A 19,587-nucleotide genomic window follows, 5' to 3' on the forward strand; every position below is an offset into this window, starting at 1 on the left:
AAAAGCACATAGAAGAGAAGCAAAAGCTCAGTTTGATTCCTCTTACGTAAAGTTCAAAAACTAAATAATTTATTATGTAAGAAGAAAGAAGAGAACGGTATAGAATTGAGGAAGAGAAGAAAGGAGCCTTCAAAATTACTGGTAATTTTCCATTTGTCAAATTAGGTGGTGGGAACACCGTTTTCTGTGTATCTGTTATGCTAAAAACGTATTTTTAAATACTCTTCTATCTACTTAAAATAGAAAGAGAAAAAAGCACTTGTATTTCTTATGAACAATCTTAGTCAGAAAAAGCAGGTTATACTTCTTCTATTGAGATTCTTGACCAGGACACCTATGCTCTTCCAGAGTGTTATGCATTTTTCTTTGTAATCTTTCTCTAGCAGACCCTCAAAGCCAGCAACAACAACAACAAAAAGTTTAAATGCAAGCTGAAACACATACTCATATAAAATAAGGTTAGAGGGACTTCCCTGACGGTCCATTGGTTAAGACTCCATGCTCCCAATGCAGGGGGCACGGGTTCAATCCCTGGTCAGGGAACTAAGATCCCACATGCTGTGTGGCCAAAAGAAAATAATAAAAAATAAAAATTTTAAACAAGGTTAGAATTGTATTTAAAACTATGAGGAGAACAAGAAAGTAAGATGCATCACCTTGAGGAAACCACTTACATTTGGTACTCATCTAGAAGGTCTGATTGGATTTGGGGATAAATAGGCCTACGTAAATGCAAGATGCCATGTTGTTGTAGATTATTCATTATAAAGATATATATTACATCTTCAAATGTGTAGTATATTTCATGTGAATGAGTGTCTTGGCACTCCAATAAGAATTTCAACTGAGTGCTGGATTTTTTAGAGGTCTTCTCTCCTAGAACACTTGTGTTCTTTCTTACTCTGTATTTTATCTATGTGATTTTCACTTAGGATCATTGCTCCTCCTTAAGATTACGATCACCCTCAACCATCTTCTCTATGGACAATTTCTTCACCTAAGATTGCCAAACTCATATTCTTTTATTCTTTCAAAAGGTTCTAAAGTCCCAGATTTTCCAACCTTCCACCCAAGTAATGGGAAAATAGCTGGTATTCACCCATTGGTTCCCTTTAGTGAACATATCATAGTCTTCATTCATTACCTCTGGCACAGTATTCCAAACATTACTATGAATGTTTTTAATGCAATAAAAAATTTAATTTATATTTTCATTTCAACCCTGACATTCATAGTATGTGCAATACATAATGATTTCAGCAAAGCCTTGACAGAAGTTTCCCATGATAAGGCTGAAGACAGACTGAACAAAGGGGATGAAAGCCTAGCTGTTATTTGTTGATTACTATGGTACCTTACATATCTTTTTCCACCTAAAGGCTATGACCACTCAAGACAGTAACCATGTTTATTTATCATGGTACCTTAAAATCCCAGACACTCAATAAATTTTGTAGGATGGAAGAATGAATAGATACTCAATTGTAAAACCTTTATGTTAGATACCTTCTGTTTTTGCTGCCACGTACTCATTTCTCCTGCTGGTAATGGCATTCTAGCATCATGGGAAACCACCTCTCGCACACTTTTGTGCCTGTGGTTTGGGCTTCAGCTATCTCAAAGCTCCCAGCTTCTGATATAGGCATATGAAATGGCCTGGTCTCTTAGCTCTGGCCATAGTAACTTATTCAGGGATGGTCACAAGACACAGTCCAGGCCAATGGGACTCAAATCCAGGATAGATGGAACTGTTGGGAAGGAGAAGCACTCTTTACACTGAGAATGCTAACTCTATGGATACTATCAATCTGGAGCTACCAGAGGCACCAAATTGACAAAGTCTTCCTGAGAATACAACCAACACAAAATAAAGAAGCATCAAAATAGAAGGAGAATCACAGCCAAAGTTCTGCTGCCATTCGTTGAGCCCTAGATCTAGCAATGAGTGCTGCTGATCTACATTGCAACTTCTCAGTAATATGAGCTAATATATTCTTTTTTTTAAGCTAGTTTGAGTTGTGTTACTGACCCTTGTAATAAAAGTATACTGATTGACACTGATAAGCTTATAACTAGTGGCTTAGCCTTACATGAGGAAATAAAAACATTTTAAAGGGTTTTGAAATATAACTTACACTGATTTATATAAACTTCTAATTAGGAGCTCCATAAAGCCCCTGACAAGAGACTGTATAATTAAGTAGCCTGAGCTCACTGAGCCTATAACCAGGGGTTAAAAATGAGGACAGGGATGGAGATATATAGGAAGAAGAGCTTAAAAGCAGTGTCTGGAGGAAAACAAACCAGGGTGTCAGCAGAATGAGTCTTGTGGCAGAAGATGAAAACATTAGTCTAAGGCAGAGACAATGGGAAGCAAGAAGAGAACATAACACAATTCTTTTTAAAGAAGGACTTGGCACATGGCTGGTGCAATAATGCCCTTGGCTCCTCCAGGTTTATTTCCCACCACTGCTCCTCTCTAGCTCCATACTTCAAGCCATTTCCAATCTCTAGTTGGTGACCTGTATAGGCCTTGTGGATTCTTCCCTCTGTGCCTTTGCATATATGCCTTTGCATCCCTATGCCTAGATGCCCTTTCTCTTCTTTCACTCAGCCTTCAAGACCCAGCCTCAGTCTCCCTCTGAGAAGCTTTGAAAGGCCCCCACTCTACCTTGTGATCCACCCCCATGTGAAGGCCTGGACATCTGGATGGCTTTTCCTTGTTTTCATATTTGTCACTCATCTATGATACAAGCTCCTTTAGTAAAGGGAACTTGTCTAATTCACTTTAACATCCCAGCACAATGTCTGATCCACAATGCATACTTCAAAAATATGAATTGATAAAATTAAATTGCATGAAAAAAGATTATAGATGACCAGCAACAAAATAGTACTATAGGTTCTGTACTTTCATCAACCCCAAATAAAAGACTAAAACAAAAAACACCATCATACTAGAAGGTCAAATAAATATATTGAGCATTTATTATGGCCATAGCACTGGAAAAGAAATTTCTCTACATTCTCATCCAACCACTAACCATCCCCAAATGCAAAGCAGACCTTCCTCCAATTTCTTCATTACTCTCTACCCCATAGAGTTGCCTCTATGCCAGAACAAGGCATTCTCTGTGAGCTGAATTCATCTTTAAAATGCAGCGTGTGCTCAGCTGCCAGAATGCTTTTGCTTTCTGTCAGCCCCATTATTCGCCTCCTCTATATTATAAACAACCATAGAATAATGACCAAATATCTGTGTGTGCCATTTTGTTGTAAAGCACTCTACATAACTGAGTTTTTATTGAATAGTTTTAGTGATCATAATTTGACATAAGAAAATGACAATTCCTTCAGGTTCTTTAAATTTTTCATAAATAAAAAAGCAAATTTTATTTTAGACTGAATATTGCTTAGTATGGATTTTTTTAAATCTTAGAAGGGAACTAAGGAGCTTATTTCAAATATTTAAAGTGCTAACATGTAGTAGAGGAATTAAAGTTAACATGTTTTCAGAGAATAAAACTACAATAAATGTGCAGAAATTAGCAGAAGACAGATTTTAGCTTAAAATAAGGAAAAATTGTCCTGCAATTAAAGCTGTCCAGTAATGGAGGGGGCTGAATTACAAAGCAGAGAGACTTTAGCAAGAGTCATAAAAATAAATAGTCCCATAAATTTTATGTCTTACAGATATTAGTTCATTAATGTTCATGGCATTTTGAAATCTGTAACAAGGCCATCAGTCTCCCTTTTGTAGATGAAGAAATCAACAGACAAATGATTTGCCCAAGGTCACATATTGACTGATACAAGTCTGCTGTTCTCTTTCTTATGTAATATTTGTTTATTGTCTTAGAAAATAATAAGCTTCCTGCAATTATACATGATGTTACTTATTGCTATTTAATTTTTGATCTCCTAAGCAAAACTTGGAATTTTATACCTAAGAGTTGGCCCTCTTGGAATCTTTTAATAGATAAGGCTTTCATAGTTCTGCAAAGTCTTAAGCATGGCACTTTAATTTTAATAACTGTTTTGAATCAAAAAAAAGTCAGATGCTAATGATTAGCCTACAAACTGCTAGATCATCTGTAACAAGTGTTAAAACCATTAAATGTCAACATGTCATTATAAATCCCATGGCAGTTGGGGGAATAAATGTCAAATTTTTCATTATTTTTCTTCAGAGTTTAAAAAGCAACTTCCAATGTTAGCCACAGTTAATAGTCCAATCTTTTTGCTAAGGAATAAGCACTTGCATTGAACCACAAAGCAAAATGAGATAAATTTCTCTCAAATCCCTAACATTTACAGAAAACTCTTTCTTCCATAGAAGGGTCACAATTTCAAATTAAATTAGAATTACAAACCTGTTGGAGGGTGGGGGTAACTAAGATCCACAAAGGGAAAAAATTGGGGGGGGGGATAAATAGACAATTTAAAGAATAAAATTAAAAACAACCAATAAACAATAAATGAAACTTCTTCTTCATTAGTAATAAAAGAACTAAAAAATAAAATTACAGTGAAATATGATTATCTTTACTTATCAAACTGAAAAGGTTTTAAAATATAAAAACAGGGCTTCCCTGGTGGCACAGTGGTTGAGAGTCTGCCTGCCAATGCAGGGGACACGGGTTCGAGCCCTGGTCTGGGAAGACCCCACATACCACGGGGCAACTGGGCCCGTGAGCCACAACTACTGAGCCTGCGCGTCTGGAGCCTGTGCTCCGCAACAAGAGAGGCCACGACAGTGAGAGGCCTGCGCACCGCGATGAAGGGTGGCCCCCGCTCGCCACAACTAGAGCAAGCCCTCGCACAGAAACGAAGACCCAACACAGCCAAAAAATAAATAAATAAAAATAATAAAAAATGCTAAAAAGCCCATAACTTGGGCCCACATATCTGAGGGGTGAGACTAGATCATTTATTTAAAAAAAAAAAAAATATATATATATATATATAAAAACAAACAGTGCTGGTGATGATGCAATGAAACTAGTGCTCTGTGGTAGGTAGCCTTGAAGATGGCTGCCATGATTCCTGCTTCCTGGTATTAATGCCCTGTGTAGTCCCCTTACCTCAAGTGTGGGCTTGACTTAGTAACTTGCTTTTAACAGAATACAGAAAAAGTGTGAAATGTCATTTCCAAGGTTAACTTACAGAAAAATTGTGCCTTCCATATTGCTTGTTCTCTTTCAGTCTCTTCCCTGCTCACTCAGAGAAGCCAGCTGCCATATTGTGAGCTGCCCTATAGAGAAGCCAATGTGGCAAGGAACTCATACCTCTGGCCGGGAAGGAACCAACAAGGACTTGAGGTCTGCCTACAGCCACATGAGTGAACTTGAAGGCAAACGCTCCCTCATTTGAGCCTTGACTGTAGCACTAGCCAATACCTTGACTGCAGCCCTGTGAGAAACCCTAACTGAGTAGAATCATGCTGGGCTATCTGACCCTCAGAAACTGGGAGATAATAAACACTTAACAGTTGCTAACTTTGGAGGTAATTTTTTTATATAACAATGACAACTAATACATCCTCTCACATACTTTTAGATTCTGGAAAGTTAGTGTGACAATATGCATTAACAGCCTTGTAGAAAGCTTATTCATTTTTATCCAATAATCTCACATCTAGTATTCTTTATAAAGAAATAAATTGAAGTGTGGTAAAAGACTATTTACAAGAAAATGTAAACATTATTTTTGATAGTAAATCTTACAACTATCACTTACAATGGTTAAAATTTTTAAATAAACCAAATGCCCCCAAATATGGAAATACATAAAAATACCAAGACTTTTGTAAAAGAGACAATTCTGGAAAAAATGAAAGTAATGAGGGAGCACTAGTCCTATCCTATATTAAGACATATTTTAAAGTTACAATAACTCAAACAGAAAGGTATTGGCACATGGACAAATGGATCAGAACAGACACTCCAGATATAGACACAAATAGATACAGAAATTTAATGTGTTTAAAGTGATATTCAAAACAAGGAAGAAAAGGCAGCTTACTTAATATGTAATTAAACAAGTAGTCATCTGGGGGGAAAAAGCACTTTAATTAATGCCTCCAATCTTAACCAAAGTAAAGTTAAAATGAAACAAAAAAAGTGAAACATGAAAAAATCATATATAATTTTAGAAGGAAATTATTTCCACAGAAAATGCAAACTCTAGAATGCACACAAGAAAATATTGATAAATTTGATGACACAAAACCCTTAAAAAATACCAACACGTGAGGAAAAAAAACTAACAAAATTAAAAACACCCTTGACCATAGCAAAGTGGAAAAAAAAATTGCAAGAAAGCAATTTAGAATTAAAGGGCTAACTTTCTTTACTATTCAAAAGGCTCCTAAAAATAAATTTTAAAAAGACAATAAAAGGTATAGAAAAATGTCTAAGTGATATAAAGAGTGAATATAGATAAAAAGGAAATTAAAATAGCTCTTAAACATAGGAAAAGATGCTCATACTCTTTCATAATGTGAAATGCAAATTCAATGAGATAACAACTGTCACCCATCAGAATGACAAGGTCCAAAGCGTTTAATAATGTGAGTGTGTGGGAAAGCAGACACTACCAAACACTGCTGATGGAAATATTCATTGCTATAACCTCTCTGGAGAGCAATTTGGCTATAACCATCAAACTTCTGACCCTGCTAGCACTGTATCCTGCAGAATCAGTCACATTTGGATAAAATCAGACAGGTACGGGGATATTCAATGTCACATTTTTAATAACTAAACATGTGGGACAATTTAAATAGGCATCATTGGGGAACTAGTTAAATAAATGAAGGGACTTCATTACAATGCAATAATATGCAGCCTCAAAAAAGAATGAAGTAGCTCTGCATATACTGATATACAGTGACTGCAATATATACTGGTAAATTAAAATAAATGTAGAATTGTGTGAATATGCTCTCACTTGTATCTGAAAAAAAAGAGAATATATATTCTATGCACATATCAACATATAATTTATCACTGATTGCAGAAAATGTATATGTATTAATAATGAGTTTCTCTGGAGGGTGAAATTGCAAATGGTTTTTATTTTCTTAATAAATTTCTTTTCCCACATTTTCTAAAATTACTACACATAATATTCAAAGAAAAAGAAAAAAGACTTTCAAAATATGCATGGACATATTAGAAAATATTAATGGTAAACATTATGTCCAATATTGATTTAACGGATAGGAGGAAAGTCTGTTTTTTTAAAGATTCTTATAGCTGAGCATTTTTTCATGCAGTCATGAAAAATGAACGTTATACTAACTTTCACATATGTCACATAAAATTGATAAGGACAGAGAAATGGAAGAAAGGGTATAATCAATCTTTAGATGTACAGTTAGCTTTTCTGTTAAATGCCTTTTCCAAAAGCAATTACTAAGGAAGAAGTGAAACGTGAACCAAAAGAAAAACAAACAAGTTAACATAAGCCTTCAAACACCTTTGTAAGTTAAGTAAGTTAGACTGAGCAAGTAACTGTCTCTTTCTGTGGAAACAGAATGCATGATGCGAGCAGTATATTTGGTGGTTTGGGGAAGGTCCACACTAAAAGCAAAAAATCTTTACTCACTAATTTCAACCTGCAGCAATGTGAACCACCTATTGGCCAAACTATAAAATGGAAAGAGACACTATTCTGCAGATTTATAAATCTACTGAAATACATATAATAGTACAGAAGCACCTTCCAATTTTGCATCATCCATTGGTAAGTACTATGGTCTGAATATTTTTTTCCCCCAAAACGCATATGTTGAAACCTCCAAAGGTGAGGGCACTAACAGGTAGGGTTTTGGGGAGGTGATTAGGTGATGTGGGTAGAGCCCTCATTAATAGGATTAATGTTTATAAAAGAGATCTCACAGAGCTCCCTATCACCTACCACCACATGAGATACTACAGAAGTCTGTGACCCACAAGAGAGCCCTCACCTGACCATGCTGGCACCCTGATCTTAGACTTCCAGCCTCCAGAACTGTAAACAATAAATTCCTGCTGTTTATAAGCCACCCAGTCTGTGGTATTCTGTTATAGTAGCCCCAAAAGACTGCAAACAAAAAGTTAATCTTTCTCTTCAGGATCCATCTGCCACCTTAAGGCTTACTTATGACGGTAAGTTCAAGAAGGAATGTATGGCATGGAGAAACTTTTTTTCCTCTAATGACTGGTTTTCTAGATTTTACTGATGCATGGGGAGAAGAGAGCAGGCATCAGGAGAAGCAGGGTATGAGATGCATAGAGTCTGGCACAGTAAGCAACAGGTGCTAGAGAAACTAAAGGGAATTGGAGGGCAGTGGTGAGGGATGGGCTGCCCAAAATCATGTTTGGGACTCTGAGAAAGAGTTGCTTCCCAAGATAACCCCATCCCACGTGCATGCTCACAGATACTGGCAAGTGTGGGAATGCTCAGCTTTTGTTAAGCAGGTAGAAGCCTAGAGCCCAGCTTCTGTTAGGATGAGATGATTCCATTGTCATAAACCAGATCTACTAATCAGAATTTCCAAGGTGAGGTCTCGAAACCTGTGTTTTTTTAAACTTCCTAGATGACTCTGAGTCATGAGGACCATCATCCACTGTTTGAGAATGACTTTTCTATCACATCTTACTTTGAATGACTCCTATATTATACATCTCATTCTTTTCCAGTCATAATGCTGTTATCTTTCAGACCAGTTCATTGCTTTGACAGGCTAAATTCTGAATTTTTCATTGGCCAACATTATATAAACAGTTGCTAAGCAATTAAATCATTATTACCAAAAAACAAATTTCAGTAATATACCACTAGATTAAAACTACACAAAAGACAGGATGTGTGATCAATCAGTATTTCTAATCCCTTTCGCTGTCAACTACAAGTTTTGAGTACTACAGGAAAATCAGAATATAATTCTATTTTGAGTCACCAAGGAAACAGAATAACTGAATCTCATAAACAGAAAAGATCTTAGGGAGGAACAAAGATGGCAGAGTAGAAGGACGTGCTCTCACTCCCTCTTGTGAGAACACCAGAATCACAACTAGCTGCTGGACAGTCATCAACAGGAAGACACTGGAACTCACCAAAGAAGACACCCGACATCCAAAGACAAAGGAGAAGCCACAATGAGACGGTACGGGGGGCGCAATCACAGTAAAATCAAATCCCATAACTGCTGGGTGGGTGACTCACAGACTGGAGAACACTTATACCACAGAAGTCCACCCATTGAAGTGAAGGTTCTGAGCCCCACATCGGGCTTCCGAACCTGGGGGTCCAGCAACAGGAGGAGGAATTCCTAGAGAATCAGACTTGAAGCCTAGTGGGATTTGATTGCAGGACTTCGACGGGACTAGGGGAAACAGAGACTCCACTCTTGGAGGGCACACACAAAGTGGTGTGCGAATCGGGACGCAGGGGTAGGAGCCGTGACCCCAGGGGAGACTGAACCAGACCTACCTGTTAGTGTTGGAGGGTCTCCTGCAGAGGCGGAGGTGGCTGTGGCTCACTGAGGGGACAAGGACACTGGCAGCAGAAGTTCTGGGAAGTACTCCTTGGCATGAGCCCTCCCAGAGTCTGTCATTAGCCCCAACAAAGAGCCCAGGTAGGCTACAGTGTTGGGTTGCCTCAGGCCAAACAACCAACAGGGAGGGAACCCAGCCCCACCCATCTACAGTCAACTGGATTAAAGTTTTACTGAGCTCTGCCCACCAGAGCAACAGTCAGGTCTACCCACCACCAGTCCCTCCCATCAGGAAACTTACACAAGCCTCTTAGATAGCCTCATCCACCAGAGGGCAGACAGCAGAAGCAAGAAGAACTACAATCCTGCAGCCTGTGGATCAAAAACCACATTCACAGAAAGACAGACAAGATGAAAAGGCAGAGAGCTATGCACCAGATGAAGGAACAAGATAAAATCCCAGAAACACAACTAAATGAAATGGAGATAGGCAACCTTGCAGAAAAAGAATTCAGAATAACGAGAGTGAAGATGATCCAGGACCTCGGAAAAAGAATGGAGGCAAAGATCGAGAAGATGCACGAAATGTTTAACGAAGACCTTTAAGAATTAAAGAACAAACAGAGATGAACAATACAATAACTGAAAACTACACTAGAAGAAATCAATAGCAGAATAACTGAGGCAGAAGAACGGATAAGTGACCTGGAAGACAGAATGGTGGAATTCACTGCTGTGGAACAGAATAAAGATAAAAGAATGAAAAGAAATGAAGACAGCCTAAGAGACCTCTGGGACAACATTAAACGCAACAACATTTGCATTATAGGGGTCCCAGAAGGAGAAGAGAGAGAGAAAGGACCAGAGAAAATATTTGAAGAGATTATAGTCAAAAACTTCCCTAACGTGGAAAAGTAAATAGCCACCCAAGTCCAGGAAACACAGCAAGTCCCATACAGGATAAATCTAAGGAGAAACACGCCAAGACACATAGTAATCAAATCGGCAAAAATTAAAGACAAAGAAAAATTATTGGAAGCAGCAAGGGAAAAACGACAAATAACATACCAGGGAACTCCCATAAGGTTAACAGCTGATTTCTCAGCAGAAACTCTACAAGCCAGAAGGGAGTGGCATGATATACTTAAAGTGATGAAAGGGAAGAACCTACAACCAAGATTACTCTACCCAGCAAGGATCTAATTCAGATTTGATGGAGAAATCAAAAGCCTTACAGACAAGCAAAAGCGAAGAGAATTGAGCACCACCAAACCAGCTCTACAACAAATGCTAAAGGAACTTCTCTAAGTCGGAAACACAAGAGAAGAAAAGGACCTACAAAAACAAACCCAAAACAATTAAGAAAATGGTCATAGGAACATACATATTGATAATGACCTTAAACATGAATGGATTAAATGCTCCAACCAAAAGACACAGGCTTGCTGAATGGATAGAAAAACAAGACCCATATATATGCTGTCTACAAGAAACCCACTTCAGACCTAGGGACATATACAGACTGAAAGAGAGGGGATGGAAAAAGATATTCCATGCAAATGGAAATCAAAAGAAAGCTGGGGGCTTCCCTGGTGGCGCAGTGGTTGAGAATCTGCCTGCTAATGCAGGGGACACGGGTTCGAGCCCTGGTCTGGGAGATACCACATGTCACGGAGCAACTAGGCCCATGAGCCACAACAGCTGAGCCTGTGCGTCTGGAGCCTGTGCTCCACAACAAGAGAGGCCACAATAGTGAGAGGCCCACGCACTGCGATGAAGAGTGGCCCCCGCTTGCCGCAGCTAGAGGAAGCCCTCGCACAGAAACGAAGCCCCAACACAGCCCAAAAAATACATAAATAAATAAATAATAATTAAAGGTGCTAATAATTAAAAAAAAGAAACCAGGGATCTCTGGCTGGTTTACCTTTAAAAGAAAGCTGGAGTAGCAATACTCATATCCAATAAAATAAACTTTAAAATAAAAAATGTTACAAGAGACAAGGAAGGACACTACATAATGATCAAGGGATCAATCCAAGAAGAAGATATAACAATTATAAATATATATGCACCCAACATAGGAGCACCTCGATACATAAGGCAGCTAACAGCTATAAAAGAGGAAATCGACAGTAACACAATAATAGTGGGGGACTTTAACACCTCACTTACACCAATGGACAGATCATCCAAACAGAAAATTAATAAGGAAACACAAGCTTTAAATGACACAATAGACGAGATAGATTTAATTGATATTTATAGGACATTCCATCCAAAAACAGCAGATTACACTTTCTTCTCAAGTATGCACAGAACATTCTCCAGGATACATTACATCTTGGGTCACAAATCAAGCCTCAGTAAATTTAAGAAAATTGAAATCATATCAAGCATCTTTTCTGACCACAGCGCTATGAGATTAGAAATCAATTACAAGGAAAAAAGCGTAAAAAACACAAACACATGGAGGCTAAACAATACGTTACTTAACAACCAAGAGATCACTGAAGAAATCAAAGAGGAAATCAAAAAATACCTAGAGACAAATGACAATGAAAACAGAACGATCCAAAACCTATGGGATGCAGCAAAAGCAGTTCTAAAAGGGAAGTTTATAGCTATACAAGCCTACCTCAAGAAACAAGAAAAATCTCAAATAAACAATCTAACCTTACACCTAAAGGAACTAGAGAAAGAAGAACAAACAAAACCCAAAGTTAGCAGGAGGAAAGAAATCATAAAGATCAGAGCACAAATAAATGAAATAGAAACAAAGAAAACAATAGCAAAGATCAATACAACTAAAAGCTGGTTCTTTGAGAAGATAAACAAAATTGATAAACCATTAGCCAGACTCATCAAGAAAAGAGGGAAACGACTCAAATCAATAAAATTAGAAATGAAAAAGGAGACGTTACAACAGACACCGCAGAAATCCAAGCATCCTAAGAGACTACTACAAGCAACTCTATGCCAATAAAATGGACAACCTGGAAGAAATGGACAAATTCTTAGAAACGTATAACCTTCCAAGACTGAACCAGGAAGAAATAGAAAATATGAACAGACCAATCACAAGTAATGAAATTGAAACTGTGATTAAAAATCTTCCAACAAACTAAAGTCCAGGACCGGATGGCTCACAGGTGAATTCTATCAAACATTTAGAGAAGAGCTAACACCTATCCTTCTCAAACTCTTCCTAAAATTGCAGAGGAAGAAGCACTCCCAAACTCATTCTATGAGGCCACCATCACCCTGATACCAAAACCAGACAAAAATACTACAAAAAAAGAAAATTACAGACCAGTATCACTGATGAATATAGATGCAAAAATCCTCAACAAAATACTAGCAAACAGAATCCAACAACACATTAAAAGGATCATACAGCATGAGCAAGTGGGATTTATCCCAGGGATGCAAGGATTCTTCAATATACACAAATCAATCAATGTGATACACCATATTAACAAATTGAAGAATAAAAACCATATGATCATCTCAATAGATGCAGAAAAAGCTTTTGACAAAATTCAACACCCAGTTACAATAAAAACTCTCCAGAAAGTGGGCATAGAGGGAAACTACCTCACCATAATAAAGGCCATATATGACAAACCCACAGGAAACATCATTCTCAATGGTGAAAAACTGAAAGTATTTCCTCTAAGATCAGGAACAGGACAAGGATGTCCACTCTCACCACTATTATTCAACATAGTTTTGGAAGTCCTAGCCACGGCAATCAGAGAAGAAAAAGAAATGAATACAAATTGGAAAAGAAGTAGTACAACTGTCACTGTTTGCAGATGACATGATACTATACACAGAGAATCTTTAAAATGCCACCAGAAAACTACTAGAGCTAACCAATGAATTTGGTAAAGTTACAGGATACAAAATTAATGCACAGAAATCTCTTGCATTCCTATACACTAATGATGAAAAATCTGAAAGAGAAATTAAGGAAACACTCCCATTTGCCATTGCAACAAAAAGAATAAAATACCTAGGAATAAACCTACCTAGGGAGACAAAAGACCTGTATCCAGAAAAATATAAGACACTGATGAAAGAAATTAAAGATGATACCAACAGATGGAGAGATATACCATGTTCTTGGATTGGAAGAATCAATATTGTAAAAATGACTATACTTCCCAAAGCAATCTACAGATTCAATGCAATCCCTATCAAATTACCAATGGCATTTTTTAACGGAACTAGAACAAAAAATTTTAAAATTTGTATGGAGACACAAAAAGCTCCGAATAGCCAAAGCAGTCTTGAGGGAAAAAAATGGAGCGGGAGGAATCAGACTCCCTGACTTCAAACTATACTACAAAGCTACAGTAATCAAGACAATATGGTACTGGCACAAAAACAGAAACATAGATCAATGGAACAAGATAGAAAGCCCAGAGATAAACCCACGCACCTATGGTCAACTAATCTATGACAAAGGAGGCAAGGATATACAATGGAGAGAAGACAGCCTCTTCAATAAGTGGTGCTGGGAAAACTGGACAGCTACATGTAAAAAAATGAAATTAGAATACTCCCTAACACCATACACAATAATAAACTCAAAATGGATTAGAGACCTAAATGTAAGACTGGACACTATAAAACTCTTAGAGGAAAATATAGGAAGAACACTCTTTGACATAAATCACAGCAAGATCTTTTTTGATCCACCTCCTAGAGTAATGGAAATAAAAACAAAAATAAAAAAATGGGACCTAGTGAAACTTCAAAGCTTTTGCACAGCAAAGGAGACCATAAACAAGACGAAAAGACAACCCTCAGAATGGGAGAAAATATTTGCAAACGAATCAATGGACAAAGGATTAATCTCCAAAATATATAAACAGCTCATGTAGCTCAATATCAAAAAAACAAACAACCCAATCCAAAAATGGGCAGAAGACCTAAATAGACATTTCTCCAAAGAAGACATACAGATGGCCAAGAAGCACATGAATAGTTGCTCAACATCACTAATTATTAGAGAAATGCAAATCAAAACTACAATGAGGTATCACTTCACACCAGTTAGAATGGGCATCATCAGAAAATCTACAAACAACAAATGCTGGAGAGGGTGTGGAGAAAAGGGAACCCTCTTGCACTGTTGGTAGGAATATAAATTGATACAGCCACTATGGAGAACAGTATGGAGGTTCCTGAAAAAACTATAAATAGAATTACCATATGATCCAGCTATCCCACTACTGGGCATATACCCAGAGAAAACCATAATTCAAAAAGACACATGCACCCCAATGTTCATTGCAGCAGTATTTACAATAGGCAGGTCATGGAAACAACCTAAATGCCCATCGACAGACGAATGGATAAAGAAGATGTGGTACATATATACAATGGAATATTACTCAGCCATAAAAAGGAACAAAATTGGCTCATTTGTTGAGACGTGGATGGATCTAGAGACTATCATACAGAGTGAAGTAAGTCAGAAAGAGAAAAACAAGTATCGTATATTAACACATGTATGTGGAACCTAGAAAAATGGTACAGATGAACCTGTTTGCAGGGCCAAAGTTGAGACACAGATGTAGAGAACAAACGTATGGACACCAACAGGGGAAAGCCATGGGGGGGGCGGGGGGCGTTGGGATGGTGGTGTGATGAATTGGGCTATTGGAATTGACATGTATACACTGATGTGTATAAAATTGATGACTAATAAGAACCTGCTGTATAAAAAAATAAATAAAATTCAAAAAAAAAGACAGATTGCCTACATGTAACAGCTACGTACAAAAAAGTTATAAAATTGTCCTTTGTTTTACAATGATAAATGAAAAACATTAAAATTGTCCAATCGAAAAAAAAAAAAAAAAAAAACCAGAAACGACCTTAAAAGTCATTTAGTACAACATCCCCTGTAATGCCTAAATCTTTACTACAGCACTGCTGACAGGTGATTTTCTAGCCTGGGACAACCAGAAAACGGGAACTTATTAGTTAATGCCAAAAGAAGAAAATACAAACCTGCGGACGAAAAACAAAATTATAAATACTTATGTGAAAGCCATCTCAGTTACCCAGAAAATTACAAGGCTGGAGTTTTGCTCATGTTTTCCTGGTGTTAGTTTGACACATGAATTTGGAGTTGGCCTAAATAAGAGGACAGCATCAAAGCACTAGACTATCCACACAGGATGGGCTTCCTTGAAAATATTGCCCTGATACTTATGCACTATAAAATTCACAGATTGCCAAAAGTTCTAAAGTTGGCAGCACTGAGACAATAGACCACATTCTTACTGCACTACACATCCCTTTTTATAAAAGATAGACAGACGGGCCAGAGGAGGGTCTACACTGGCCATGACAACAATTTAGCAGTTTAAACTAAGCCTGACTCTCCTCTTGTTCACAGCATTCATCTGGCCTTTATTATGAGCTGCCAAGGACTGCTGCAGGTCTTCACAAGTGACTCCATCTTCCCAACAAGGTATTCACTACAAGAGTTAAGGCATCTTCCTTTGGGACTAGGTTTGCCAAGTAAAATACGGGATGCCTAGCTAAATTTGAATTTCAGATAAACAACAAACAGTTTTTTAGTATAAATATGTCCCATGCAATGTTCCAAATTCATTCAATGTAGAGGATGTCAGCTGCAATTGTGCTACTTAACACCCAGACAGTTTCTATGCAATCTAGAAAAAACTTTCCATGCAATATTTGGAACTTACACTAAAAAGATATTGTTTATCTGAAATTCAAATTAACTACGTGTCATGTATTTTTATTTACTAAATCCAGCAACCTTATTTGGGACATCTATATCACTTTAAATGCCTAGCATAGGACTCCAGGGTAGCAAGTGCTCGACAGCCTATGCTGATTAGTTTAGCTACTGTAATTTAATCTAGATGAACCTGAGAATGACTATTACAGAACACACCATCTCTAGCACTTGGCCCTTGGTTCCTCCCTGTTCCAAGAGACCAACCCTTTATCCAACCTGACCTCTCCTCTGGCTGAGCTGACCAAGAATCTGACCTAGGCTGGGTTAGTTCCAAGCAGTTGTTGTGAGGATAGAAGCTGGAAGGACTGGTCCAATGCTGAGACCCAGGGGAACAAGTCCCAAGCCCCAGACAAGGTAGGCTCCATCGGGGCCACCCAAGGGTCAAATGTAGATGAGAAGATAAAGCTCTGTGGCAGGAGGGTGACCGACAGAATCTCACAGAGTAGCTGCAGCCAAACCAACAACAGGGAGCAGGTGTCCAAGGCACTGAGCCCATTTGGACAAAATCCCTCCCTCAAGTTCACTGAGCTTGGATACACTTACCATAACTTCTCTCTGTGCTTTTCCTTATACTGCTGTTACCTTTCTCCTGAGAAAGTGATACAGCTGTGTCTTTCCAAATTCATGTCTCACCAGAGACAGTGGTAGGAAAACAGATCCGTGATCCTTAAAAGAATAAGATCATATTCCCAAGGTGGTACTGCATTAAACAGGCTAAAAGTTTCCTGCAGCAGACCCAGGGAGCCAAGCATAGTCAGAAGGTGTGTGTTAAGTTGTGGGGGAATGGTAAGAGGGAGATCACAAAGGGAGGAGGTGGCACACAGGTACTTTTTAGATACGCCTTTTAGACGCCACCTTCCCCTGTGAAATTCCTGAAATCCTTCCCGGAGCACACTGTGGTTGTTTCATCCTCAGTGGTGCCCTGACTACCTTCCTCACCGGATGCTTTCTCTTCATTTTCACCAGGTTCACCAAAACTCTTGGCCAAGAGCCAACAGGCCACAGAGCAGTGTTGCTGCCTGTCTGATGGACCCTCCATAGTTGGTTGGTGCACTAGATGCTGCCTGGACTGTGAAGTCAGAAAGGCCTGTGTTCAAATCCCAGCCCAGCCACCTTTTCACCATGTGCCAATAATAAAGTTGCTTAACCTCTCTGCACCTCACCTTCAAAAATCTACAAAAAGGAGGTTAGAAAATCTCCTAATATGGGGGTGCTGCCCATTGAATGGAATATTAACATGGTTAAACACAGTAAGACTCAATTAATGTTGATTAATCTCCCACCCTCTACAACAATTTATGGAGGCAGGAGGAGTCCATCTTCAACTCTGAAAGACTCTAAATATGAACAGTTAATAAGTGATGATAATCTTATCAAAAGAATTTCTTATGGAAAAGTAGAAGTGAATGAAGAGCTAGAAAATCTGAGGATGTATAAATTAGCAGATCCAGATGACATGCAAGGTAAGGTATTAATAGAACAGACCGACACACCTACAGCATCCTTTCTTATTCTGCCTCAAAGGCTTGTGTGAAACCGAGATGACTAGTACAGTACTGAGGAATTGGTGTTAAATCTTTATATCTTAATAAAGATCCAAGAGAAAGAGTGATCATCAAGTTAGTGAGATTTTCCTGATGTTACTAACCTAAGAGATGTTGCAAGTATCAGTGAGAAAAGATAAAACAGTACAAAAAATAAAATAAAATGAGCTTGGAAACACAGGTGAGATACAGCTGTGTAAAACTCAATGTGAAAAATGCTAACTCATTCAACTGAGAAGTTTGCTGTGCCTAAAGTACTGGGGGAAATATGGAACTAATAATGAAAAAAGACACCAAGGGGCAAACAAGAATAGCAAATTAGAGAGAAGTTTATATTATGAGCTTTGCCAGGGAGAAGAAGGAACACCATTGTTTGAGTATATGTATAAAATTCTATTATTCCACTGTGGAAAAAAAAAATACATATTTAGCAAAAATCTACTGAGATTTCTCTGAAGATGACATACCAAGTTTGGGGATTCGGAAGGTCACAGTTATATCTAAAGTGAGGGGAATGAGAGACAAGGAATAAAAGTATAATAAAAGAAATGATAATTCCCAGGGAGAGAAACAAGCACAGCTGAGTAGTTCATAAAAAATAGGCGGCACGTGAATTTAGTCCATAAATATGGTAAAATGATGTGTAATGGGGGATGGCATTTTTGTCTGAAAAGAAATTAAGAAAGAGGAGGGATTTCAGAAAGAGAAATGGAGTGTAATAACCTGGTAAAACCATGAATAGTGAAGTCATGAATCCAACTCTGCCTAGGGAGCAAGGGCAAGCCCATGTCTCCAGGCCTTTAAACCAGCTGGGATCAGGTGCTAGAGAGTGTCCTTCCTCCTGCGACACAGCCTTGTTGGCGCAATGGGCCAAACGGCCTATAGGTCCCTTCCTGGGGAAAGGTTTATATAGGAAGAAACATATGTCCTGTTCTCTGAGGGAACATCTCTCAAATAATAATGAAGCAGAAATCCTGGCTCCCTACAGTTATTACATGTTCCAAGACCCTGTTTCAGCAGTGACCCAAATCCCAAGGCAAATTCAACTTAATATGTGACACTTTCATTAGCAAAGGGGACATGTGGCTTCAACACATTTCTTCTACTGAGAAAGTTTCAGACAAAGGTCAAATGATGTAGGAGAATTACTGATGTGTTCCAGAACTCCAGAATAAGGAAGAGTTACAGTAGTAAAAAAATGAATTAAGTGCTAACTATTATAATGTCAAAAGTGACAGAATTATAAAAGTTATATCCGGGAGTCCTGGGACGTAGGGTGAAAAGGGCAGGGATTGCATTAAGAAGTTTGAGAAATAAGGAGGAGACAGGGTCTTTCCACAGTCAGGCAGGACAGACTGGGGTAGAGAGAGCTCATAAATATGTAAAGGAAAGTAGAAAGGCAAAGGGAAAGGCAGGAAGGAGGGAAAAAAAAGATCCACACTAGGATTCTCTCTGTGCCATTAGCTGGGAGCTCCCATAGACTGCAGTGAGTGGGATTCAGGGCCCCTCTAGAGCTCTGACCCAAATTATCTAGTGATGCATAAATTGTCTACAGCAGAAGAGCACATTGTAAGGAGCCTATAGCTATCCCCAACAGGGAAAGTGGCCTCAAAGATTTTATAATAAAATCATGCACTCTCTGTTAGATAACTATTCCCATTTTTAGAAACCACTCTTGGCCTTCTACTGGTAGAAACTGAATGTCTTATAATGGAAAACCAGGAGACACGAAACTAGGTGCTATTTGATTTTAACAACCCACAAATGTAAGT

This window comes from Balaenoptera ricei, chromosome 13 (genome assembly GCF_028023285.1).
Source record: "Balaenoptera ricei isolate mBalRic1 chromosome 13, mBalRic1.hap2, whole genome shotgun sequence".
Taxonomy (NCBI): domain Eukaryota; kingdom Metazoa; phylum Chordata; class Mammalia; order Artiodactyla; family Balaenopteridae; genus Balaenoptera; species Balaenoptera ricei.